The 27227-nt window shown below is 43.9% G+C and overlaps 1 pseudogene; it reads right to left on the reverse strand.

Moving 5' to 3' along the window:
* LOC135516974 (phenylalanine--tRNA ligase, mitochondrial-like) overlaps positions 1–27227 on the reverse strand; it is a 131172-nt pseudogene that overhangs the window by 93537 nt on the left and 10408 nt on the right.

The following is a 27227-nucleotide window of genomic DNA, read 5'->3' on the forward strand; positions in this document are numbered from 1 at the left end:
GAAAATGTCAAAAAGGTATCCTCGGCCCCTCCGTACTCCACGCCAAACATCCTATGTTGTCACGCCCTCACCTTAGTTATCTATGTTTTCTGTATTATTTTGGTCAGGACAGGGTGTGATGAGGGTGGGTATGTGTGTTTTTGTCTTGTCTAGTATTTTTGTATATCTATGGGATTTTGGTATGTCTAGGTAAATGTAGGTCTATGGTGGCCTGAATTGGTCCCCAATAAGAGGCAGCTGTTTATCGTTGTGTCTGATTGGGGATCCTATTTAGTTTGCCATTTTCCTTTTTGGTTTATTGTCTATGTGTAGTTGCATGTCAGCACTCGTTGTATTAGCTTCACGTTCATTTTATTTAGTGTTCTTCGTTAAAGAAGATGTATTCATATCATGCTCGCCTTGGTCTCCTCACTATGACGACTGTGACATATCTAATGTATTTTTCCTGTTCAGAGAAATGTCATTTAAGTTGTTGGGTTTATGTCCCATCCTACATCCTGATATTACCAGGTTCTGACCACTAGATGGTGCCGTTCCTGCTATTAGGCGATTCTTTAAAAAATACATGAGTAAACTTACAATAGCATGCTAAATATATTATGTTAAGAGACTACAGGCACCTGCACATTTTTTTGACATGGTCAATGGAAATTGTAAGGTAAGGTAATTGTGATATTTACACCGATCTTCATTTGCATAGTGTGATTAAAATGGATTTCCAAGACAATATTGGCTCAGGCGTTCTGTGGTGCCGTATTGAACCACAATAATAAATAATTAATGCCGCAACATAAATAATGCAGTTTGATTAGCAACAAAGTGCAATGTTTTTGTTGCGATTTCTAAATCAATACAAGCCAAGGGAAGAGATGAGGTGGGTTTAGAAAAGAGATGGGTTTCTCCTTTCTGATAGAAAGAGAACATTGTATGCAATAAGCCAGTTTTTTACATTTTGGGGTGAAAGGTAGCCCAAAGGAAGGCATCATGTGATGAAGAAGTGATGACTGGCTACCGGAGGGCTTCCAGTGTCAGATCATTACTACCACTATCCTTGAGTAAGGCAACTCCAAAAATAACTCCATCTAGGGGCACTGCACCATGGCTCAGCCTGTGCCTCTAAACATGTCTGTGTGTTTTTGTGTGTGTGTGTGTCGGGCTTAGGGAAAAGGCATTAGGTAAATTTTCATTCTAATCAAATGGACAAAGTATTCGATTTTATGTTGCCAATTCACAAGCAGCCTATGAGTTACCTGTTCAAACCCAGACCTCTTTCAGTCATCTCACTTTCAGACATTCAGGCAAAGATAAATCAACTGAAAGCAATAGAGGCAATTAAAGAGAAAGTCACATTGGCGCCGCACATAATCGAAGCCTCTGCAGGCGCAGTCAAAAGACGCTAACTTTTGTAGAGCCTGTTTTATTCATGTGACAATGAACCATGTCGTCTTTGAAATGAAAAGGAGTGGGCCCTTGCCCAGACCTCTCTATTTAGCTTCCTTTACAGAGGGAAAAGTGGACATGTTCTTCCTACTCTGAGGAGCAGAGACGAACTAGCCATAGGGCAATTTCAGACATTTTGGAAGCACGGTTTAACCCTGTCAGATGGGCTGGTTAATCTTGAGCCCAATGGGCCTGGTCGGTGTGGTGCTTAGAAGATACAGATGATACAGTCTTATGCTCAGCTGGCCCCTTCCCGGATTTTGTGTTAAACGCTCTACAACAAAGCTTTCTTAGTGTCCAACAAGCTTTCTCTACCCCGAACCTTGTTCTGAACACCTCCAAAACAAAGGTCATGTGGTTTGGTAAGAAGAATGCCCCACCTCCCACAGGTGTTATTACTACCTCTGAGGGTTTAGAGCTTGAGGTAGTCTCCACATGTAAGTACTTGGGAGTATGGCTCGACGGGACACTGTCTTTCTCTCAGCACATATCAAAGCTACAGGCTAAGGTTAAATCTAGACTTGGTTTCCTCTATCGTAAATGCTCCTCTTTCACCACAGCTGCCAAACTAAACCTGATTCAGATGACCATCCTACCCATGCTAGATTACAGACACGTAATTTATAGATTGGTGGGTAAGGGTGCTCTCGAGTGGCTACATGTTCTTTACCATTCGGCCATCAGATTTGCCACCCATTCTCCTTATAGGACACATCACATGACTCTATACTCCTCTGTAAACTGGTCATCTCTGTATAGCCGTCGCAAGATCCACTGGTTGATGCTTATTTATAAAACCCTCTTAGGCCTCATTCCTCCCTATCTGAGATACCAACTACAGCCCTCATCCTCCACATACAACACCCGTTCTGCCAGTCATATTCTGTTAAAGGTCCCCAAAGCACACACATCCCTGGCTCACTTCTCTTTTCAGTTCGCTGAAGCTAGCGACTGGAACGAGCTGCAACAAACACTCAAACTGGACCATTTTATCTCCATCTCTTCATTCAAAGACTCAATCATGGACACTCTTACTGACACTTGTGGCTGCTTCGCGGGATGTATTGTTGTCTCTACCTTCTTGCCCTTTGTGCTGTTGTCTGTGCCCAATAATGTTTGTACTATGTTTTGTGCTGTACCATGTTGTGCTGCTGCCATGTTGTGTTGCTACCATGTTATTGTCATGTTGTGTTGCTACCGTGCTGTGTTGTTTTATTAGGTCTATCTCTTATCATGATGTGTGTTTTATCCTATATTTATTTTCAATGTTTAATCCAAGCCCCCAAAAGGAAGCCTTTTGCCAGGCCGTCATTGCAAATAAGAATTTGTTCTGAACTGACTTGCCTAGATAAATAAAGGTTCAATAAAAAAGAAAGAAAGAAGCAAATAATGGGCCAGTGTGGTTCATCTTTCACCCAAGGGGCCTGGACGGTGTGTGGGGACTAGAAAGAAAAAATGAGCTGGTGTGTTAAAAATGCCTAGGCCAATTTTTCTGGTCCCATTCCATTCCTGCTGAGGAGGCATGGAAGCCACAAAGGTCAGAGGGCCCATAATGGTGGATAATAAGATACTGAGATGGATGGGTTAATCTCTCTAGGGTCTGGAAGGGTTGAGCTTTCCAGAGGAAAGCATGTTGACTGCATGTAAAAAATGTGACACAGAATAATGAGTTTGTTTCTCCAGTACATACAGGTCACCACGCAAGTGCCCTTAAGCCTGCAATTGCGCATAACACACTTTTCAAAGAACCAATCCCACTGGGCACAGATGTCAGTTCAACATCTAGTTTTGATTTACATTTGGTTGAGTTAACAACTAACATGAATTCAACATGAAATCAACTAAATATTTCACCATGTCTTCAGATTTAGGTTAAAAATTGAGTGAAAAAAATACAAAAATACCCCTACGTTGTTGACTTTTAGCAAATGTAATTAGTTTCGCACATTGCTTCAACGTCATCACATAGATTTTTTGGGGTTGAAATGACGTCAAAACAATGTTGATTCAACACATTTTTGCCCAGAGGGATGCCTTTATTTCCATGGCTTTAAAAAGCTGAATACTCAGCTGAATAACGTTTCCCTAATTGTCGAGTGTCTTGGTGTCAGATCTATGAGCTAATTCTGCCTTTGTCTTAAATCTCAGAGGACTTTGACTCCAAACTTCCTTTTCGACAACGGCATCGAGAATAGCAAATTATTCATGAGGGGGATGACAACGAGGCTTAACCTGCTCTAAATGGCGGATCAAGACTAAGCTGTGTCGAGTTCCAGTTTAGGAAACTTCCTCTCTTCACTCCCCTGCCATTTACCTCTAATCCTTTTCAAATTAAATGTGCCTTTCAGCGCTGCATATCTGATTCTTCGATGTATACGCAAACAGTGTTTTTTTTCCTGGCATGCAAATAAAAAAAAATAATAATAAATCCATCTGAACAAGGAGCTTTGTCAAATGTCGGTTCAAGAGATCACTGACCAGGGTCGGCCACCTTTCGAACCAAAGACGGTTGTGAAACTCCTATTTATTACTATCCTTCATCCCAATTACAAAATTCCATATTTGTTTCCTCACTTTGTTATTCTGTGGAAAAGGACAGAGCGCAATCCACCATTCCACCTTCCGGTATGTTAACGTAGCCACTGTCACTAGCCGCTAACTTGAGCGTTTACCAACCAAATTGATCATTTGGGTAAACTATGCCTTTAAACATTCAGTGAAATTAGCTTTTTGGGTTAATAATTAAGCCATTGCGTCTCAATTAGCTTAACATGGCTGATCGTGGATGACTGTTGGGTCCCCAGTCTGCAGCTGCCAGGGGACGCAGGGCCTACACACTCACAGTGACATGTTCATCATCACTCCCTCGCTACTTCTTCACATCAGGAAGTCAATTCACAAATAGATTCATATGCGGCCAGAAAAATATGTCTGGCAATCCAATTTGGAGTTCTGACTTCATTTCCTTTTGGGAAGGGGCATAAAGTCTCTGGTTGACTTCACATCAAATTATTTTGCCATCTTTGTATATTTGCGGTTGTAGTGTACATTTACTCAGGCTATTGATACAGTATGCAGGTTCCCTTTGTTTTATGCAGAAGTGAAAAGGGCGCTATTACTCCACTGCAGTATTTTCTATCAGCACACATTTTACTGGCAAACTAGACAAGCCAGGTTCTTTAACCAATGTAAAGTTAATCAGTTAATGAGGAAAGTGTTTCAGTGTAAGGAAAAAGACCCGTCACTGAACACACCAAAAACAGAGATATTGATGAGTGTTGATCCCAGTGGAGTCTGCTGATGAGAGGATGGCTCATAATAATGACTGGAACGGAGCAAATGGAATGGCATCAAACCACGTGTTTGATGTATTTGACACCATTCCACCTACTCCACTCCAGCCATTACTTCAAGCCTGTTCTCCCCAAATAAGGTGCCACCAACCCCCTGTGGTTGAACCCCCTTTCTGTTGGAGTGAGGTGAGGGGGTAGCGTCATCATATCCACGCCCTCGCCAGCACCTTAAGTCATGTAGTCAGCCTGGAACATGCCTGTTGGCTTGTAAGTGTACACAGCTGACTCGTGAACTCTTTAAGGGTGTGGCTGGCAGCTCAATTAGCCACCATACCATTATCGTCTCACATGTCTCTGTACTAGAATCTTAGCCTAGCTGAGAGGGTTATCCTACGAAGCAGGTTTTAGGAGTTAGTGAGGTAACTTTGGTCAACTCTGAGTTCAACTCAGGATAACCGGTCATACGAAAGTGGCTCACCTTTCAGCCAGGTAAATGTCTATGGCAATGAATCCTTCAGAACGAACCTGCTCCGGGGCAGGCTAACTCCACTTACCCTGAATGAAATGACTGAGCTGCGCGTTGAGGGCCAATGAATTCAGATTCCCTCCCTTTTGCAAAGATTGCGTCATCATCCCTTAATTTGAGGACGACTGATTAAATAACTTAGTAATCAAATGGTATTTTTTGTCAACTTTTTGTTGTTGTTGAAATATCACATTTAGTAATGCTGCTGAATTTGTAAGAACTTTTCTTTCATTTTGATTTCATCACAAATGAAAATGTAGGACTGACTCACCCATGGATTAATGGTTCAGCATCGTTTCAATGAAGAGTTTGGCGTTCCGACGAGCCATGTGCGACATGCACGCTCAGTTTACAAGCCTGCTCGAGTAAGCGGCAGGCGGATGAGCAATATCCACCATCATAGTACGGATAAAGCCTGAGCTGGAATGTGACGCTAACAGAAGCTGTTAAGCGTTAGAAAACCCTTGTAGATCTAGCTTACTTCATAGGATATCCCTCTGGTCTGTGGCAGCACACATCCCCACGTGCTGCCACACAGTCTAGTCCCCATATCTGGTATGTTTCTCTTATATTCAGTTACTTTGGTGTAAAAAGCTGTTTCCTCTGCAATTACCCTGCAATTTGTATGTATTCCGATACCTTCAAATGTTATAATGAACTTGAACTACCCTTTAACCTCTTACCCTTAGCTTTGGCATAATATCTAGCACTGCTGTAAGAGTATCCTTACATTACTTTGGTGGAGATCATGAAGAATCTTAGGAAGCAACTTCCCAAAGGTTGTGAATTAACATATGATAGTTGCCGGGACTGGGATCAATTCCATTTCAAGAATGGAGAAATCCAGATTTAAAAGAAATGGAACTTTAAAATGGGACCCAACGCTGATTTTAACCATTTATTTAGGCATTGAATAACATTTCCTTGGGGATTGTTCTCCTAATGGAATGTCTGAATAACCCCCAATGCTATCACCCTCTCTCTAGCTAGAGATAGTCATCCTGTAAAGTTGGTGTTGTTGTGAGATTATCTTCCCCTGTCCAATCCAATCCTCTCCTCCACAATATCGATCCCCTTTGTCTTTCTCACAGAAACCTCACAAACTAATCTCTCCCTCTATGTTTATGTCTGCCTTCTTCTCTGTCTGCCTTCTTCTCTGTCTCCCAAAAATAGGCTAATTAACAGATTGCTAATTAAATAAATGTCATTTAATTAAACTTCTGTTGAAATATACATTTGAAGCTCGAGGTCAACTTGTTCCTGCAAATTTGCATTCGACCTACATTCATTTCAACCACTGTAATCAATCCCTGATTATTTCCTCATCACAAACACTGCTCCTGTTTTACACGGAAGAGTATAGGGACCAACAGTGTTTTTGATTAATATCAAGATTAATATGTTCATTCTTTGAGATCGAGACAAAATACTTTAAATATTAAAATAAACTTTATTCAAGTCAAAAAAAAAAAAAAAATGTATTTGCTCAAGCGTCCTTATAATAGTGAGGAGCCAAGTGACATAAATGCCTATTATGGAATACACCTTATATGAAGGATGACATACAGAATTGTGCGTCCATAATTGATTTGTGTGGTATGCATCCAAATGCTTTTTGAACCCTTTTAGTCGTTTTGATCATAAGAAAGTGAGCTACTACACTTCTACAACCATGCATATAATAAAGCAAAATAAACCTAGCAAAATATAGCAATGCTTGTTGCCAGGGCTATAAAAAGACATGGTTAAATGACTTGCTCTACCATGGACTACTTGCATTGCTGATCTGCAATATATGAAGTTGTAATTTGCTTCCAAAACATTTTCCACGATAAAGATGATTGATTTTCCCAATTTCCCAAACATTTAAATAGTCCTGTGTCATAAATACGCAGACTTGCTTAATATAAACCCATCAATGGATTGCATGATTATACAACAGAGTTGAGAGCGAGAGATCCAGGCACATTGGAAAGTCAGTTGCATCAAGAGCTATTTTCTCTCCCATCATAGCAAATGATATGAACATGCAAACAAAACCATGAGGGAAATGTAGAGTTCAAAACCGTTCTTTACCAAGGTGGAAGGTGCTGCCTTTCACGTCCAGTAAAACTACGTTCCTCAAATGTGTACTTACTGGCTGAAGAAAAGCCACTATTATTAGTACAAATCTAATCATTTTATATCCAAAACATACACATTTTGCAAGCATGAGCTAACATAGTTGATTCTAACTTACTAGAGTAGCTGTACTCTAGAAGCATCTGCGTTTATAACCTGTAGCAAGCTGACGTGTAACCATGACGACATGGCCTCAAATCTGCATTAGCATAAGGCTACTCCCACGGGTTACCTCTGAAATAGGATTGATGCAGATTGGAGAGATTCACTGTACAATACATCATTATGATGTGTTTGGAACAACAACTATCTATCTGGGAGCCATTCGGGCTGCATTGGTGGTGCTTGGAGAGGTGGGTTGTAAACTACCAAGGAAATGTTGAAGGGACATTTCAACCACTGCTACATAGATCAATAATTCATGCTAGTAATTACCAATATTATTTATCTGAATACTTCCTGCACCATTCTGATCACCACAACGCCCACACATTTAACAAGTGGTTTAACAAGGTCGAGGGATTGATTTTTCTGGAATAGTCTGAGATGAGCCAGCGGGGAAGGAAAGAACTAGTGTGTAACTCAACAATCTAAAGTACCTAACTCTCCTTGACTTTATCCTTTCATCTGTGCTGCTGATGTGAAAGAACTGAAAAGGTAGTCAGTCGCTCTCTCTGCATTCATTGTGTTTGAGGTTTTGGTGGGACAGGATTGGAGGGCAAGAGGGGACATGTTATCATATACTGTATGTCAATATCTCTACATACAGTGCATTTGGAAAGTATTCAGAACCCTTCCCTTTTTCTACATTTTGTTACGTTACAGCCTTATTCTAAAAGTGATTAAATAAACAATCTACACACAATACCCCAAAATGACAAAGGGAAAACAGGTTTTTAGAAATGTTTTCAAATGTAGACATTTTTTTTTTATTCAGGCCTTTTGCTATGACTCGAAATTGAGCTCAGGTGCATCCTGTTTCCATTGATCATCCTTGAGATATTTCTGGAACTTGATTGGAGTCCACCTGTGGTAAATTTAACTGATTTGGCATATTTGGAAAGGCACACACCTGTATATATAAAGGTCCCACAGTTGACAGTGCATGTCAGAGCAACAACCAAGCCATGAGATCGAAGGAATTGTCTGTAGAGCTCCGAGACAGCATTGTGTCAACGCACAGATCTGGGGAAGGGTACCAAAACATTTCTACAGCACAGAAGGTCAACAAGAACACAGTGGCCACCATCATTCTTAAATGGAAGAAGTTTGGAACCACAAAGACTCTTCCTAGACCTGGCCGCCTGGCCGAACTGAGCAATCAGGGGAGGAGGGCCTTGGTCAGGGAAGTGCCCAAGAACCCGATCGTCACTCTGACAGAGCTTTGGAGTTCCTCTGTGGAGATGGGAGAACCTTCCAGAAGGAAAACCATCTCCGCAGCACTCCACCAATCAGGCCTTTATGGAAGATATGCCAGACGGAAGCCACTCCTCAGTAAAAGGCACATGACAACCCACTTCGAGTTTGCCAAAAGGCACCTAAAGGACTCTCAGACCATGGAAGTAAGATTCTCTGGTCTGATGACACAAACTACTAGGCCTGAATGCCAAGTCTGTAGGAAACCTGGCACCATCCTTATGATGAAGCATGGTGGTGGCAGCATCATGCTGTGGGGATGTTTTTCAGGTGCAGGGACTGGGAGACGAGTCAGAATCGGGGGAAAGATTAACAGAGCAAAGTACAGAGACATCCTTGATGAAAATCTGCTCCAGAGCACTCGGACTGGGGCGAAGGTTCACCTTCCAACAGGACAACGACCCAAAGCACACAGCCAAGACAATGCAGCAGTGGCTTCTGGACAAGTCTCTGAATGTCCTTGAGTGGCCCAGTCAGAACCCGGACTTGAACCCGATCTAACATCTCTGGAGAGACCTGAAAATAGCTGTGCAGCAATGCTCCCCATCCAACCTGACAGAGCTTGAGAGGATCTGCAGAGAAAAATGGGAGAAACTCCCCAAATACAGGTGTGCCAAGCTTGTAACGTCATACCAAAAGAAAACCTTGAGGCTGTAATTGCTGCCAAAGATAGTTCATAGTACTGAGTAAAGAGTGTGAATTCTTATGTAAAATGTGATATTTCAGTTTATTATTTTTAATACATTTGTTTTTGCTTTGTCATTATGGGGCGTTGTGTATAGATTGAGGGGGGAAAAAACAATTTAATCAATTTTAGAATAAGGCTGTAAAGTAACAAAGTGGAAAAAGTCAAAGGGTCTGAAAACTTTCCGAATGCACTGTACACGTGCTATTTACTCCATAAATGCCCATTCGATGCCCCCTCAGGGCTACATTGTTTATCTGGGCACAAAGCGACACAATGTTTGGTGGAAGAATTTCAGCTTGATGGGCTTTGATAACCAGCTCAGCCTCAAGCTATTTTGCATCCAGCAGGCACAATCTGGCACATGATGTATTGACATAATTTTCTGGTTGAGAAGACATTACCAGATGACAACCAAATTGTCTCTGTTACACCAGGTCACCTTATTGTTTCTGACAACAGGGAAAGACGTCATATCTTTTTACGTTATCTGGTTTGATAACCAGACTACAACCATGACAACATCCATATTGGAGACAACATCCATACAGTTTTGGCCACCGGGGCACAGTTCATCCCTGTACCAATGAATTCTCTCTCCATATCATCTATCGGTCTTTGCCCCCACCTGGGCTTGAGACAAATGTCAATGGCTGTGTTCGTGCAGCTGCTGCTGCAGACTCGGTGGTACAGCACATTTCCCTGCAGAGAAGGCTTTTTTTCAAAGCTCCTGAAGCGGATTAACACAGTGACGGCTCTTGTCCCATATCCCCGCTCATTAACGAGAGCCTGGACAAAGGAACAAGCTGCCACGGGCCAGTAGCCCGACATGACTAAGGGAAAAGTAGAGTTGCTGTGGTGTTGCCACTCGTCTGTTCCTTCTCCGCCTTGTCTTTCCTCGCCACTTGTGTTATAATTAGCTTTCTCGTCTCTCACGCTCCCACGCAGACGGCTCCCCCCTGTCGACGCATCGCGGGCGAAACAAATTAACAAAAATAAGCTGATCGATTAATAATGCTATGACAACCGCAACAGCATCGTTTGGCGAAACAGGCTTGAGGCCCCTGCACATCTCTTATGCCACCTCGGTAAAACCGCAATGCACAAGTGGCGTGCGCTCATTAAATATAATTGCTGCACTCATGTATATCTTCATTAGCTTGCATTCCTATCTCGTAGAGAATAAACATCTGTGTTAGTAAAACACACACGCTTTCACTCACACACAGACACGCGCACACACACACACACCCCACCTTCACAGTTCGAAGCAGGGGTAGAAGTGTGAATGACAGGTGATGCGACACATGCTACCATGCTGTAGCACACAGTGTCTTCTCACCGTCAGTGTCTTCTATAGACTCTCCCCCTCCCTCCCTCCCTGTTCTCCACCTTTCCTCACCAACACATTTCAAGCAGTGTTTACCTGGCTCACTGACTCCAGTTTCAAACCACTAGTATTTGTTTGCTGAGCGGAGACTCGCGACTGATAGACCCTGTTTCTACGAATGACTTTTTACAAGCATAGAGCTTGTCTCCTTTTCCAGAGTGCTTTGTTCCTTGTCTGTCGATTCCCCATGCTGGAGAGGTGCCAGACACCATCCTTCCTTCCCCGGCCCGCGTTTACGATGCGCCTCACATCGCATATCTTACTCCATTGATTGCTGAGTCAGCGAAGGGCCTGCACACACACACACACAAAATATCTCTCGCTCTCTCTCATACACAGACAAAGCAGACAGACCATTTAATGAACGCTCACTGTAGATAAAGACAACATTGCTCCAAACTTCTAGCAGATATGACACACTATTCCAGCTCATGACCATGGACTACCACTCAAACAGACTAAAAACGTTGGATGATGTTACATTTGAGTTCACAAGAAAATATAAGCCCTTTGAGCTTTGGAAAAGCTATAATATATGGGGGAGTATAATATATGGGGGCCTCCCGAGTGGTGCAGCAGTCTGAGGCACTGCATCGCAGTGCTAGATGCGTTACTACAGATCCTGGTTCGATCCCAGGCTGTATTGCAGCTGGCCGCAACCGGGAGACACATGAGGCGGTGCACAATTGGCCCAGAGTCGTCCGGGTTAAGGGAGGGTTTGGCCGGCCGGGTTGTCCCTTGTCTCATCGCGCTCTAGTGACTCCTGTGGCGGGCCGGGCGCATTGCACTCTGACACGGTTGCCAGGTGTACGGTGTTTCCTCCGACACATTGGTGCGGCTGGCTTCTGGGTTAAGTGAGCGTTGTGTCAAGAAGCAGTGCGGCTTGGCAGGGTCGTGTTTCGGAGGATGCACGGCTCTCGACCTTCACCTCTCCCGAGTCCATACGGGAGTTGCAGCAATGAGAGAAGACTGTAACTACCAATTGGATATTACGAAAAGGCATAAAAAAAGGTGTTCATTTAAAAAAAACTAATTATAAGAATATAACATATAAGGTATGACCTTTTAAAGCTGAATTACTGCTGTCCAAAGTCCACTCCACTTCAGTAGCTTCTGCGCATCATTGGTTGAACTAACTCTGTTCTGACTAAAAACAAGGCCTATTGAAACCTATTGAAATCAGCAAGGCATACTGTGGCAAAATTAAATCAATGTTTATCAATTTTACTTGGTTCAAAAATGTTCTCTCCCATTTCGTGCCTTTTGTCTTCTCAAAAGGGCAAAACAAATGGATAAAGACTGAATCAATAGCACCTCAGAAGGATGAAAATCTAAACTGGACAAGGGCAGTAATTGTAAGGTATCTGTCATAAGGGTTCTGTATTTACAGGACAAAGGAGCTGGATATGAATAACAAGAGCAAATTATTCCACACTAAGAAATAAGAAAAGTTTGCATCAAAGATACATAGACCTCCACCTCGGGATCATCTTTCACGCAATTATGCATATACATACATATACACATACAATACACACATACACACATACATTCACTGATATGCTCATTTTGCGTGTATATGCATAATTGCGTGAAAGATGATCGAGGTGGAGGTCTATATATGTGTGTGTATATATATAAAACATGTTGAGCAATAGGGGGCCTAAGCCACTGCATCAAGCCGGTGTTTTAACTAGGCCACAATGACTCTCCTGCTTTTACCTTCATTTTGCCCTCTCAATGACAACCTCTCCCTCTCTCTATCCATCTTGCTCTCTCTGTTAGTATTCTTCTCCTTAAATGTCTGGGTCTATTTGGCCCCTGCCTCTGCAAGCTGGCTGAAATGGAACACTGCACAAACAAATGTTCGTTCTGGCCCCTGCAAACCCAGGGGACAGGGGGTTGTAGCTGGTGTGTGCATGTGTGTGTGGACCAGCTGTCTCCATCCTGTCCCACCAGTGATTGCCTCCAGTGGGACCACTGGGACTGGGGCTAGAGGAGGGGGAGGAGGGGGAAGGGCCACGTGCCAATTGCTTTGGGGTTAAGGGCCAGAGAGTGGGAGGAGTTGCCACCTTAACAAAACATAAGGGGTCACAGCGTTGACTGGTTGCTTCTTGTCTCCAGTCTCTCTTTTCCCTCTCTCTGCCTCCCCTCCCTATCTGTCTCTCCATTACAGTCTACAGATATTCTCTTTGTATACTGCCGTCTCCATCTTTGTCTCTCAGTAGAGATACCAATCACTGACTGTAAATATGTATTGTTTTTAATCAATCCTTGCTTGGCTCTACCTCTATCTACATCTTTTCCCATCCTAATCACTCATCAGCAGCGCTTTATTTCCCTTTACCCTTATCCATGCATCCTTTTCCAACAAGGGGGAACTGGCTTTAATCATTTAAAAAAAGATGGGCGCGGGTAGACAGTCAGGGGGGGGAATTGAGTAAACCGTCAATGAAGGGAAATAAAATCCCCGATCTGACAGAAGGTGTAATGTTGGTGGAGACATCGAGAAGGGGTGGGTCAGAATGTGCACATGATTTATTCAGAAAAAAAGGATGTGGAAAGGGGAGGGAGGCATTAAGACTGAAGGTGCCACCTGAACCAACCTCGATCCGACCAGCCTATCCAAACGGCCCACGCCCCTCTGCTATCCCTTGAGCCCTCGGGCCTTCTGGCACGGGGACTTGAAGGGCCGTTAATTGTCACCCGAACACGGTTTTAATCACATTGGCGGTGCCTCCCCCTCCACAACAGAAGACCTTTCGTGCCCTCCGGGGCGTGACTAACCTGAGGCGGAGGGGGGAGGGACGTGTGCCGTCATTAACGCCGGGTCCCATATGCTGTGGCCGGTATCTGGGGAGACCCTCAGTAGCACACCCCTTCCACCACACACACCCTTGTCCCCCCTTCAGCTCCCTGTGGAATAGATGCGTATGAGGGGATTACACACCGGCGCTCTAATGAATAACTAAGCCAGCACTAATGGAGACTGGAGACCCCATCTCCCCCTCCCTTACTTCATCCATCCATCCCTCCTCCTTTGATCCGTCCCTTAACCCCAAGCCTGTGGCACGCTTCGTCCACGTTACGCATATGGCTGGTCACGCTCGAGAGACAAATAAATAACCACCTCACACACACACACACACACACACACACAACCCCCCGCTGGCATCCCGGCTGCTGGTCCCGTCTGGAGAGAGACCCCTGCTACATGTTTAATTCTATCTCTCTCTTTTCCTCTCTCGCTCTCACTCTGCCAGCTTTTTCTTATTGTCTCAATGCTCCAAAGAGAAAGGGGGAGTGCCTGCATGTGTGAGTGTGTGAGGGTGGGTGTGTGTGAGGGGACTGAATGAGGAGTTGCCTTGGAAACGGGAGGCACACTGATCTGCCGCAGTGAAGAAATGGGGGGAGAGGGAGAGGGAGAGAGACAGAGTTGAGAGAGTGAGAATGAGGAGCTAGTGTGTAAGAGTGTGGGTGTCTGTATGCATGTGTGTGTGTGTTAGAGAGAGAGAGGGAATGAGAGTGGCAGGGTGCGGTTAACAAAGTCCCTGCAGTGAAGAGGGGAAGAATGAGAGAGGGAACTTGGGATAGAGACTTAAAGGAGAGAATGCAGGTGTGGGTCTGTGTGTGCATATGTGGGCACGTGGTTTGTGTGTGTGTGTAGTTTGACAAAGTCATTGAATAAAAAGCCTCTCCCATGCATTAATGTCAAGAGCATGGCAACAGAGCCCAAGGGCAGAGGGACACTTCCATTGATATGCAATAACTCTCCACTTCAGTGTGGACTGGTCCCATTAAAATGACACACAGACACACACACACCCCATCCTAACGTAGCAGGCGTAAAAAGACGCCTGAGTGGAGTTCCCACATCCGGTTTTCAGCGGAAAAGAAAGCTAGGTTGAATTAGCCGTATCCTTAAAAAGTGGACGGGGTGCTCCCTCCCAGACATGCTGATGGCTCTAGAGATGGAGTTCATAGCGACATAATGTGTCACCCCAGTTTTGCATGCCTATTCATTTTCCCAGTGAGAGCGTTGCAGGTGGAATGAACAGGGTCTACAGAGCCATAAACAATCCCAATTACAGTCAATGGAACAGATGATATTTTTTCCCACTGCAACCAGCTGTCAATTCTACATACAAACAGCCACACGAAGATAGTCAACAGTAGAACACAAAGGATCTGTGTTCAAAAGTCACGAAACGGAAGAAAACATTCCAGAACGACTAAAAATGCGGACATACTATTTGAACATGTCTAATAAGAAATGCTGGTTTTCGTTTTGCGTGGCAACGGTCTTTAAAAGCTTTTGCCATGGTGTGCCCTGATGAACAAGGCTACTGGGTTTCAAAGATTAAACAACTTTAATAGTGTGAGAAGAAAAATAAATCACAACTATATTTATAACATAATCAAGTCAATCATGTTTGACAACAATAGTTGTTAAAAACACCAAGTTGCATTGCTGGTACTGTGTGTGGGTTTGATTGGATAATACAGCCTGTCCCGGGAACATTTCCCAGAATTTTTTTATGACAAAACCCAGGAAATTACAACATTTCTCCCCAATGTCGGCACTAATGCAATTCCACAAAATACACAACGCGAACAGCATACGATTAGCAAAAAAAAATGTAATAGCACGTTATACAAACAGGTTGTTGCATGGAAGCCTTTAGCCCAGCGTATTTACGTCACACAAAGTCTGCATAAATTCAAAGCACACACATAATTGACACTGCCAAACTACAGAAGCGACCCAAATGCAGTTAATAAACCATACAGTAAATCCTTACAGTATAGCAGATAAAAGAATGTGTCTCTTTGAGCTGTCATTGTGAGTTTTTCAGACAGTCACAAATTTGATAGGTCTATTCACTACATATGCATCTCTGTCATAGACATGAAGTCTGTTTCCATTTCTCCTCATGCCTCTGATTTGTTATCTCCTCCTATCCTTGAGCCTTGGCTATTTTTCTATCCAGTCCCAGTCCCAATCCCACTGAAACCCAAAATCCTTACTCGCATGAAAACTCCTAACTTTATTCTGTAATACTGTATATAGGTTGCATAATCAAAGCACGTCTCTTGCTTATGCATGTCAAGATATCCCCTGCTTCTCTGTGCTGTCTCGTATTTGCTTCCCATATGAAAGCTTGGGTAGATAATGTGCGGTCAACAAACGGTTTGAGAGTAGATATGGATATTTTTATAACAGAATTGGTCCCCATTGAGATACCTTGATATTTAAACTATACTGAACAAAAAAATATAAAAACGCAATATGCAACAATTTCAAAGATTTTACTAAGTCACAGTTCATAGAAGGAAATCAGTCAATTTAAATAAATTCATTAGGCCCTAATCTATGGTTTTCACATGACTGGGTATGGTGAAGCCATGTGTTGGTGTTGGCTTTGGGGATGAACATTGAAATATACCTGCTGGAGTGCGTGCTAAGGGTGGGTGTTGCTATGGTGACCAGTGAGCAGAGATAAGGCGGGGCTTTACCTAGCATAGACTTATAGATGACCTAGAGCCAGTGGGTTTGGCGACGAATATGTAGTGAGGGCGATCCAACGAGAGCGTACAGGTCGCTGTGGTGGGTAGTATATGGGGCTTTGGTGATATAACAGATGGCACTGTGAAAGACAGCATCCAGTTTGCTGAGTAGAGTGTTGGAGGCTATTTTGTGAATGACATCGCCGATGTCAAGGATCTGTAGGATAGTCAGTTTTACGAGGGTATGTTTGGCAGTATGAGTGAAGGAGGCTTTGTTGCAAAATAGGAAGCCGATTCTAGATTTAATTTTGGATTGGAGACACTTAATGTGAGTCTGGAAGGAGAGTTTACAGTCTAACCAGACACCTAGGTATTTGTAGTTGTCCACATATTCTAAGTCAGAAGCGTCCAGAGTAGTGATGCTAGTCAGGCGGGAGGGTGCGGGCAGCAATCGGTTGAAGAGCATGCACTTTACTTGCATGCTCTTACTTGCATTTAAAAGCAGTTGGAGACCTCGGAAGGAGTGTTGTATGGCATTGAAGCTTGTTTGGTTTATATTTTTGTTCAGTGTATTGTCATCATCTCCTCATTATTCATGAGCCGATCTGCTATCTGTATAATCATCAACTCGATTTTGACAAATATAGGAGGTATTCTGTCATTCGTTGAAGGAGGTTATCTAGCAAGCTTAGGGAACTTTAGTCATTTGACTTTTTGTAATTTGACTGCTATTACACAGTTTGTATGAGTCGGCAATTCTATATTCTGTGTGCGCTCTGTGCATCCTGAGCGCACTCTGTTTTGAGACAGCCCACTGCTGAAATATGCTGAATGAATTGAGGAACATGATAATGCTTGGAATTCATGAACAGGCTGTTTCGCAATTCACAACAATGTAATTGGTGATCAATGATACTTACTCTATCATTACTTAAATCGAAATGTAATTTGCTCTGAAATGGTTTTAAGCGCTTTAAAAATGGCCACTTGCGGTATTTCTCGGGATTCTTAGGATAAATATAACTATTCCCGGTATCGAAACTGGAAAATATGAATCCCATTTTTTTTTACCAGAGGTAAACAGGAAGTGAAGCTCTTGAGTGCTTCCTTTATGAAAAAAATACAGTTTTCAGTGGACACAAGAAGATGTTACGTGTACACCTATCTGTTAGAGCACATTAAGACACAACAGTTATCTTTTTACAGCTAGGACTGCCATTTCTTGTTCCGGGAATCCTGCTTAACAGACAGTTTAAAGCCTGCTTGACAGACTTGGTAACTTTAGCTAGCGAGCTAAGCTGCTAGCCATCAAGCTGACGAAGATAGCTGATTGGATGGAGGCCTCCCCATTCAGAGGAAGAGGCGAATGCTTCCTGCGTTGTAGGAGTTGTGTTCACTGTGCCTCTTTTCCGGGACACTGTGGGCCGACCAGATTTTCAACAACTGCCTACTTGCGGAGGACTATAGGATACAGCTGTGTAGCCAAAGCAAGCAAATTTCCGCATTGCACTTCCACCATCTCTACACTTCTAATACGGTGAGAGAATCACAGCCCTGTCACCATTCTTTGACTGACTGGCCTGTACTTCACAGGGACCTCACACTGAGGATGTCTCCCCCGAATGTGGAAAATTGAACAGGACCGACGCTTCTAGAGGACTTAGCGCATGCCCCAGTCTCCAATCACTCTATCCAGCAATGTAATCCCATCATCCATCGTAAGCCTAATGGAAGGCAGTGGTCAATGGTGAACATGGCTTCTTTGGCTTTAGGAAGCCCAATCCAGACATAAAACAGCTACACCCCCTTGGGCTCGGAGGTTGCAGTGCCATCGGCCTCTACCCTGTTTCCAAACCAGGGTGATCCTGGCACCCGTCAGCCACAAGGGTCTATCCTCCCATCGGTCCTCGTGGGGACTACTATAAACCCCCGGAAAAAGAACCGGACCTTCGAGGCCATTTCACCAACTGTCATCATTGGCAGCTCTATGATGAGAAATCTTGGTTCCCGGGTCAAAAACCCTGTGCTATCCTTGAGCACAAGTACAGAAAATTACAAGGCTGCTTCCTACCGTTCTATGACAGCTGCTGTGTCCTGATGTTATCGTAGTTCATGTGGGGTTAAAATGGCATTAGGAGGGCTAGCTCAGAACTGCTGAAATGGGATTTTAAAGAACTGATTCTAGCTCTGAAAGACTCCAAACAACAGCAGATTATTTCAGGCCCTATGCTGTAGCTGGGACGCGCCTGCAAAAGACTCAGCAAGCTTCTGGCATTACACATCTGGCTAAAGGATTACTGTAGCTCTGTTGGAATAACTTTTATTGATAACTTTGACACCTTTTTGGAAACGGAAGATGCTCTACAGCAATGATGGAGTCCACCCAAATAATTTTGTTGCCTGGCCGGGAGAGACAATTACTTATTAGTGACCCAAAACCTGCTCAGATAATCCCTACCATTGTGTAGCTGAGTTGTCGTGGTGCTGCTGCTAATGTACAATGTCTCAGGGGTGTTGGAAGTCATAATGTAACAGTGGAGGCTGCTGAGGGGAGGATGACTGCATCACCACTTGTCTTAGTGAGAGGGATTGACATGTTGGAAGTACCAAGCTGTCTGTTAAAGCGACTAGTGCACAGCTCAGACACTCATGCATACCCCACAAGACATGCCACCAGGGGTCTCGTCACAGTTTCCAAGTCCAAAATAGACTCTGGCAGCAGCTAATGGGAAGCAATAATAAATACAAACACAAAAAAACAAGGAATATTAAACATTGTATAGTATTAATCACAACAGCAACACACTCACCTATTACGATTGACCAATTTCCAAAGTTAACATAAAAAAATGAGGGTTTCAACCATAGCTGCGGGAAGTAGGGGGCTGCATCAGATGACCTGGCCTCCACAATCACCCGAATTCAACCCAATTGAGACGGTTTGGGATGAGTAGGACTGAAGAGTGAAGGAAAAGCAGCCCAAAAGTGCTCAGCATATGTGGGAACTCCTTCAAGACTGTTGGAAAAGCATTCCCGGTGAAGCTGGTTGAGAGAATGCCAAGAGTGTGCAAAGCTGTCATTAAGGCAAAGGGTGGCTACTTTGATGAATCTCAAATATAAAATATATTTTGATTTGTTTAACACTTTTTTGGTTACTACATGATTCCATATGTGCCATTTTAAAGTTGATGTCTTCACTATTATTCTACAATGTAGAAATAAAGAAAAACCCTTGAATGAGTAGGTGTGACCAAACTTTTGACTAGTACTGTATATTTACCAAAAAGAGCTACTAGTCCTGTATTAAAAGACCAATATTTGTCCGTTGGCGAAAATTCGCAGCACCCCCAAACTACATCCCGCGGGTTCAACATGAGTTCTTCAAAGATAGAGTAGTATTGCTCACAGAGTAGCATTGCTTTTTATGAATCATAACAAAACAGAAAATGGCATGACAAATGTTTTATACAACAATTTAACCCCAGTAGCAGTGTCATAAAGACAAAAGGCTTTTTGCACAGACCCTCCTACGTTAAATTGAGAGATGAAGTATAAATAGTATTGCAAGGGACGTCTCTTTTGTTAAAAAAATAATAATAAAAAAGGAGAGAGACTCGCATTGCCCTGACAAAAATATATTTTTAAGGAGGCACCATGTCAGAAATGGGTTTGGGTGCACGCATCACTGATTCTACAGTGCATCCGGCTAAATTGCACCGAAAGTTGCTCCAAAAGTTGCTCCAGTTGAGTTGCTCCAAAATGAAAATGGGGGCAGCGGGAGAGCGAGAGAGAGAGAGAGAGAGCGAGCGAGAGAGAGAGCTTTGTAAAGATGGAGAGAAATAAAGAAAGGGAAAGCGAGAGAGAAAATAAAATGTGGAACGAATGCTTTCCTATCTCCTTTTTTCTGGGGGGGGGGGCTTTAACAAAACAGAGTGTCTTTGTTGGGATGAGGTCAGGGGTGTTCAATTATTGACGCCCTCAAAATGCCAGAGAGCACAGTCGGTGGTAGGTTCCAAAATAAGCCAAATGATGACTGCACCAACAAGTGTACACACTTCCAAACTCCGGGCCCATCAACTAAGGCCTGTTGGAAGAAGCACTCAGCACTCAGGGAGAGAAATGTCGTTGACGCACAATGTTGGAATGGAGCCGTTAGTTTTGTAGCATCCAACACACAATCTTGGAATGGAGCCTTATGTTTTCGAATCTGATGCACAAGATTGGAATGGAGTGGTTTGTTTTGGACCATTCAACGGTGTGCTCCAGCATAGCTCATAACAATAATATGGCTTAATTAAAACCGCACAACCGGGTTAAACCTGCCAGTGTTCTCGCATTAAACTCAGGGACGTTTCACATAGAGTAGCATTGCTCACAGAGTAGAATTACTTTCCCCGAATCATAACAAAGAGACCTTTCCAATGGAAATCTATCTTATGCATGTTTTTTTTTAAACATTTTTTTTTTGTACACACAACGTCACTGGTTTTGACGCAGCGTCAGCACTTTCCATCTACTCTGCCATACTCCATAATTTTTTTATTGTCTTACTGAGAACTTCCCCAGGCTTTGGAATGGTATCTTAGAAGTTTGGGTTTCTGAGACAAAATAAGTCTAAACAGTATCTAAAAAGTTTTCCCTATAATGTGAAACGTCTTTTGCCTCACACTATAGGGCCGACCCAAAGCATACTGTTCTTGCCCATATATTTTCTTTTCACATTGTCCTTTACATCAAGGTTCCAGCAACTATTGTGGAGGAGTAACCAGGCCAGCCCAATACAGCTTGGCTGGGCTCAGTTTGGCTCTACAATGTGAATTAGGCACTTGTGGAACAGTGTCACGAGCAGGCAGAGCCTGAGCCAATTGGACAAAACTGTTTAATCAATATGTCTGGAGGTGAAAGGCTAGGAGCTGAGTGTTGAGAGGGTTTTTCCACTGTTGTGCAGAGCTGGAATCAGGAGATCTCCAAACATATTCCCTCTTCTTTAATGCCTTTAGTAACAATCTAGGGATGGAAGGCTCGCTGGCTGCAAGCTACTGCTGAAGCGTGAGGGGGTCATTCAAGGTCCTCTCCCCCCGGAAACAAGCCTCTGTCTGGGCCGCTGAACCAGACCCCATCCCCTGGGGCCCCAGAGAGTGTCTCCGTCCACACACTCCCCAAACAGGAATCGCACCACCCCCAGGCTGACCTGCATCTCAGTTGCACAACACTGCCATCTGCTGGTGGAGGCAGGAAGTGTGACTGCACTGCAGCAGGGTCGAAGACGGAGGAGAAAGGTTCGACCCCAACGACCTCTGCCACAACAGCCTTCGTTGTGTGGGAAGAGAGTAAACACTATAGCTAAACAGGAGTCATGTTGTTTTGGCGTCCATTTCATGTATTATTGATTTCTAGACAAGTGGGATGTTTATTGAGGCACGTCAGCACACAGCTTTGTTCAAGGGCAAAACCGCGAGAGCTCTCTCTTTAGTACCGCAGAGCCAAATCTGTAAAGAGTAATCTGTTGTTTTGGTTGTTTTGTGTGTGTGTGTGTGTGTGTGTGTGTGTGTACGCGCAAGAGTATTTTTTAAAGCATGTGTGTGAGAGTGTGTGCATGCGTACGTGCGTGTGTGAGAGAGAAAGAGTAAGTGTATGCCAGACCTACAGTACGAGTTTATGTTTGTGTATACAGTACGGGCATGTGTGTTTGCAAGCGTGTAACATGCGGTGGCCCGTTCCTGTAGGTTCATGCTCTACAACATCCGCAGAGTACGACCATGCCTCACACAGGAAGCGGCGAAAGTCCTATTCCAGGCACTTGTCATCTCCCGTCTGGATTACTGCAACTCGCTGTTGGCTGGGCTCCCTGCCTGTGACAACTCATCCAGAACGCCGCAGCCCGTCTGGTGTTACCTTGTTCTTTCACCCCGCTCCTCCGCTCTCTCCACTGGCTTCCAGTTGAAGCTCGCATCCGCTACAAGACCATGGTGCTTGTTTGAGGGGAACGGCACCGCAGTACCTCCAGGCTCTGATCAGGCCCTACACCCAAACAAGGGCACTGCGTTCATCCACCTCTGGCCTGCTCGCCTCCCTACCACTGAGGAAGTACAGTTCCCGCTCAGCCCAGTCAAAACTGTTCGCTGCTCTGGCCCCCCAATGGTGGAACAAACTCCCTCACGACGCCAGGACAGCGGAGTCAATCACCACCTTCCGGAGACACCTGAAACCCCACCTCTTCAAGGAATACCTAGGATAGGTGTGTAATCCTTCTCACCCACACCCCCTTAAATGATTTAGATGCACTATTGTAAAGTGGCTGTTCCACTGGATGTCAGAAGGTGAATTCACCAATTTGTAAGTCGCTCTGGATAAGAGCGTCTGCTAAATGACGTAAATGTAAATGTAGTGTGTGTATCGTGTGCGAGTATCTGCGCATATGGGGGTGCTTATATTTGTCCTGTTTCACACATGTACAAGTGTGTAACCTGTACAAGTGTGAGGTGTGAAATGGAAATGTGTTTCTTGCATATCCCACTCCCCTGAGACACCCTTGGAGAGTGAGGTCACGGCCAGGGATCAGCCATTATTGACTGTGACCCTGGGTCAAGTGCCTTTCTCAAGGGCAGTTCGACAGATGTTTTACATAGTCGGCTGGTTGGCAGGGGATTCGAACTAGCAAACTTTCAGTTACTGGCCCAACGCTCTGACCGCTAGGTTACTTGCGGCCCAGTGTGCAGGACTGTGTGCATTTGTCTGTGTATATTTGCATGTGTGTCAACAGCCATGCTCACCAGCTCCATCACCCCACAGTCCAACACCTTCAGCCAGTCATCCTGGAAATGCACCTCTATCTCAAAGGAGGGATGTGTGAATGGGAACTAACACTCCACCCAGTGGATCTCCAGCTCTGGCACAGAAAAGAGAGATGAGAAGGACGAAGGGAGATGGAGGAGAGGAAAGGACGGGTTGAGACAAAGGGCGAGGGACTGATCCCAAAATTATCAAAAGGTTACATTTCCCTGTATCCTTTCCTTCAAGAGACCAATGACCTAAGAGGACTATGGGCCTGTTAAAACAATTTTAAATGTATCCTTCTCTCCTTCCATGAAGTAATCATTGCTCTAAAATGAACGTATAATCCATAAGAGTTAATCTAGCAAGCTTTCACCAAAGCAGTCATGCCAGACCATGAAGAAGAAGTATTGGAACAGAACCTTGGTAGGTGAACGCTACATGAAGAATGATGTTGACTACCATGGGCTATCAATATTGTGGGTACGTGGGCATCCATGAACTTGAAACGTTGTTTACCTTCTCCAAACAGGTGTCTGACCATACGGTCAAGAGTCTGTTTCAGGTCTCCTGCTTCTGAGGGGTCTGGCTCACCCCGCTCTCGAAGAGAGACTGGTTCTCTCCGCTCAAAACCTTGGCAAGCAGCTGAAAAACATGCACACACACACACACACACATATTTCAGAGACAACTTTTCAAAACAACACTGCTGCTAATGCTGTTAATAAGGCTGATGATTGGACTTCATGTAGAATGAATTATTGTATGTGTATCTAAGTTTACTTCTCAATGTCTTTGCAGTACTCAGCAAAGCATATGCAATCGATAAAACTGTAGCGCTCCATGTTGTGTAACAATGGGATACTGTATTCATCCTACATTGTGAGTCCAACTCTTTGGCCTTGTTGTGACCCTACACAGAAGGCCTTGACTTTGTGGTCTGGAGGAGAAGCTAATCAATAAAACCGTAGCTACTCAAGGCAGTGTTATGTTTAGTTGAAATGTTCCCGTACATTAACTCCACCAGCATTTGTTTTGATTTCAAAAGCTTTATGGGGACATAATACTGAAGTTCCCTAGTTCTCTTTTACTATAACCCTATACCCTTTTCACCTGAACCAAGCTGTCCTCTTGCTACGATTTTTCTTATTCTTTCTTCTTCTTCACATTGTCCTTTTCAGCTGGGTTCCAGAAACTATGGTGGATGCACAACCAGGTCAACTCAGTGCAGATTGGTTTGCCTTGGCTTGGTTCGGCTCATTAGTGTGAAAAGCCCAATACTGACCTGGTGGTTAGAGAAGAGGCGCACGCCCAACATCTGATGGAACACGGGGTAGTGGCTGGCGTCAATCTCGTCCCTTGGTTACACTTCGCCCGCCAGCAGGAAGCGGTCCAGTCCCGAGCACACCCAGCTCCCTCTGGTGGGCCGAGATGTGAGCGTGCAGCATGGTGCCCCTGGTTGAGGTAGTAGCTGACGCCTCGCTTCCGGCGGGAGTGGTCGGCCCGGTTGAGCAGGTTGTCGAAATTCTGCTCCGTCGTCATCACCGGACTGAGGTTGTGGTGGACCGAGTACAGCGGGTTGCCCTAGAGCATGATGTAGGCACGGTAGAAGTGGGCTTTGATTTGCTCTATGATGAGCCAGAGAGGATGGTGGGCTTGGTTGTGCAGGTTGCGGCTCACCTTGGCCAGGATCTTGCTGGTCACGTTGGTGAAGTCGTCACAAGTGTAGGAATGGATTTTTTTTTCCTACCATATCTATTGTGTTATATTATCCTACATTATTTTAACAGTTCTACAAACGTTAAAGTGTTTTCTTTCCAATGGTACCAATCATATGCATATTCTGGCTTCTGGTCCTGAGCAACAGGCAGTATACTTTGGGCATGTCATTCAGGCAGAAATTGGGAAAAAAGGACCCTAGCCCTAAGAAGCTTTAGAGGGCCAAAGAATAAGGGGAGATTATGTAAAGCTGGACTGTATGTCTTCATATTCGATTGAGCTGGATTGAATGTCTTCATGTTGGATTGAGCTGGACTGAATGTCTTCATGTTGGACTGGACGGTGCTCAAATGAACTTCTATGCCCTTCTTGATTAAATAATATCTCTGTGAGGTTACATGAGGCAAATAAATTAACTGATGAACAATCCGGCAAGAGGCTAGACGTTTCTGCAGGGCAGACACTATGAGCTCATCTAAAATCGGATACATACCCTTGCGTGTCCCATTTACATTTATGAGCACAGCTATAATACTGGACGGCGGGCAAAAGCAGCGATTCATTTAAGAAGGACTTAATTCAATCAACCCTGTTTCTCTCTCTTCCTCTTTTTCTTTCTCTCACTCTTCTTACAGCTGTAAGCATTTTTCCAGGCAGGTTTGCTTCAGTGGAGAAGACCGCATTGGAGCACCTGGGAGAATTGAGCTGTATGTATTAGGGACTAACCGTAGCGCTCTATCAGCTGCGCTCAAATATTTGCCCTTTCCCAGCAATTTTTCATGAGCTGAGAGGAGGGGATCTGAGTTTCTTCTTCCACGGTCCTCTCACTTTCTCTTGCTGGCACGCAATGGTGAAATAGACACACGCGCACGCACATACACACCGACACTAGGGACACACACACGCACTGAGAGACTAAGGACAAAGGATGTTGCATTGCAGGGGCATTGCAGCAAAGTGGATTATGGTTCTTGATCTGGAAAGCTTTTGCCAGATCTAAAATCGTAGGCTGTACAAGGTGTGGCCCTCATGAGCATAACTCATAACTCACGCTCGTATGCACGAGCGCACACACACACACACACACACACAAATCCTCAAACATTTATTTTATTATCCTTAAGGGATCAAACAACTGAAAATCCTATTTTCCCTAAGCTAACCTTGACTCCAAAACCCTAAAACGAAACCTAGCCCTAACTCCTAACCCTAAACCCAACCCTAACACTAACCCCAGTGCTTAACTTGTAAATTGGGAGGTGCCGGGAGGGGGGTGACCTGGGGGCCTCGGAGGTAATAGAAAAAAAAGTTGAATAAAGGATTGCATACATATCACCGGTTTTGCGTGCTGGCATAGAGCAGTAGAGTAGAGGTGCTTGCATACATTGCATACATGGGCCTTTTATAAATGCATTTCAAGCAAATGTATATTATTTTAGATGACTGGAGACCTTAGCAGAATCTTTTTTAATACTTCACAAATGAACGAAATGGCTACTTTGACACTGACAAACTGAGATCAATAAAAGCGACCTTTTCTTGAACCCATCAATAGCATAGACCTAGGTGTGTGGAGACTCACATATTGTATAACAAAAACAAATAATAATATGCTATTGATCCACTGTGGCTAAATTATAGGCCTACTCCTGGTGTAGTTTTCTGAAAGATTGAATTTCTTTCTGAACAGACAGGAGTAATTCTATAACTTTGGTAAATGTATTTCAACATATCAGGGTTACCGCGGCAATGAAGTGCAACGCTGGAGAGGTGAGAGTTGCAGGGACATGTCGATCAGAGCAGAGAGGGAAAGTGAAGCTTATTCTCGTTCTGTGAGAGATACAGGTGCGCTTCTTTCTCTCGCCACAGCAATGGCCATGTGTGGGCCTATACAGGCTACAATGTCGCGCAAAACTTTAACCTAGGCCGGGCACAGCAAGAATCGATTCTTGGAATATCAGGCACGTTTTCACATTACGTGTTCTATTGGGCAAGAGAATTACCGAGGCAGTGGCAACCAGTCATTCAATTTTGAGCCCCACATTTTTGGCAAAATAAATGTTATTTAGGCATTAACACGTGTCATGTATCAGTTAGCAAACAATGTAAAAAAAATAAATATATATATATATATAAATATATATATATATATATATATATACATACACACACACATACAGTGGGGCAAAAAAGTATTTAGTCCAACAATTGTGCAAGTTCTCCCACTTAAAAAGATGAGGCCTGTCATTTTCATCATAGGTACACTTCAACTATAAAAGACAAAATGAGAAAAAAAATCCAGAAAATAACATTGGAGGATTTTTAATGGATTTATTTGCAAATTATGGTGGAAAA

Source organism: Oncorhynchus masou, chromosome 28 (genome assembly GCF_036934945.1).
Source record: "Oncorhynchus masou masou isolate Uvic2021 chromosome 28, UVic_Omas_1.1, whole genome shotgun sequence".
In the NCBI taxonomy this organism is placed as follows: domain Eukaryota; kingdom Metazoa; phylum Chordata; class Actinopteri; order Salmoniformes; family Salmonidae; genus Oncorhynchus; species Oncorhynchus masou.